Source organism: Dipodomys spectabilis, unplaced genomic scaffold (assembly GCF_019054845.1).
Source record: "Dipodomys spectabilis isolate Male_0828 unplaced genomic scaffold, ASM1905484v1 ptg000105l, whole genome shotgun sequence".
Classification (NCBI taxonomy): Eukaryota; Metazoa; Chordata; class Mammalia; order Rodentia; family Heteromyidae; genus Dipodomys; species Dipodomys spectabilis.
This window is the reverse complement of record NW_024870782.1, coordinates 1,134,186-1,135,443: the sequence shown is the minus strand read 5'-3', so window position 1 is coordinate 1,135,443 and position 1,258 is coordinate 1,134,186. Positions and strand designations below refer to the sequence as shown.

The 1,258-nt window shown below is 33.5% G+C and overlaps 1 pseudogene; it reads left to right on the top strand.

Annotated features, from left to right (window-relative positions):
• Positions 1 to 369: 369 nt before the first annotated feature.
• Positions 370 to 466, top strand: LOC122114082 (annotated as a pseudogene).
• The last annotated feature ends 792 nt before the right edge of the window (positions 467 to 1,258 follow it).

Here is a 1,258-nt window from a genome sequence, read left to right as displayed (position 1 = left end):
GGGAAAATGTCAGCTGCAGAATGTTATAAGTAGCTCTTAAGCAAGGCTTACTTTGAATCCATTAGCTCCACAAACCTAATTCAGTTGGATCAATAAGTACTTGAAAAAGCCATCACCTTTGGACCTAGCTATAAATTATTGAAAGTATGATCAAATTCCAACTGAAAAAGACTTAAAATTGTCATTGACAAAAAAAATTGCAAATGTGAGCAATCGATTGAACATGTAATTTTTCCCCTATTCACAGAATTTTAGGGAAATAATAGCATTGTTAGGAACAATAAGATTTCCTTGTTCCAAGTAGGCACCCACGGATATAAGCCTGTATAAAGATTGCATCACTAACTACTTAAATTTAGAAGATACTACATGCTTCAGCAGCACGTATTCCCAAATTACAATACAGAGATTAACATGGCAATTGCACAAGGATGATATGAAAATTTGTGAAGTATTCCGTATTTTTCATTCTTCAGATGCAAGGAATGAAAAACAGTTATTAAAAAGTTGATTACAGGGCTGGGAAGGTGACTCAGTGGTAGAGCGCTTGCCTTGCATGCTCGAGGCCCTGGGTTCGATTCCTCAGCACCACATAAGCAAAAAGAAAAAAGCCGGAAGTGGCGCTGTGGCTTCAGTGGTAAAGCGCTAGCCTTGAGCTGAAGAGCTGAGGAACAGCACCCAGGCCCAGAGTTCAGGCCCCAGGACCGGACCTAAAAAAAAAAAAAAATTTGATTACAAAATAACAAGTGTAACAACAAACGTAATTCCTTTAAATTAAATTTAGTTTGGCATTAGTGTATTAAATCTTCACCTCAGAAAGGCGTTTACATAGCATAAACTTTACAAAACTTTTGAAATTAGACAAAATTGTCATTTTATCCCAAAGAAAAATAATATTAGGACCTAGGCAAAAAAGGAATCTAAAACTTTCTATATGGAATACAATCTGAAAGGACACATTAATGAACCTATATATTATAAAATAATATAGAATTCAAAGTATATCTAGGAAAGAATAAAATAAATTATGAACATTATGCAAACATAGAATATAGAATATTTTAAAATATTCTTTTTCAGACAACCACCAGAAATACTTTAGTTTCTGTACTACTCATTTCAACAGATACATTAAAATTATTTCTGATTAAAAAATCACAAACTCTGCAGAAATCATTATACATGTATACAAAAACTCTTGAATTCATTTTGACATCCAATGCAGGCAATTCACTTGGAAGAATTCCACGGAATTCAT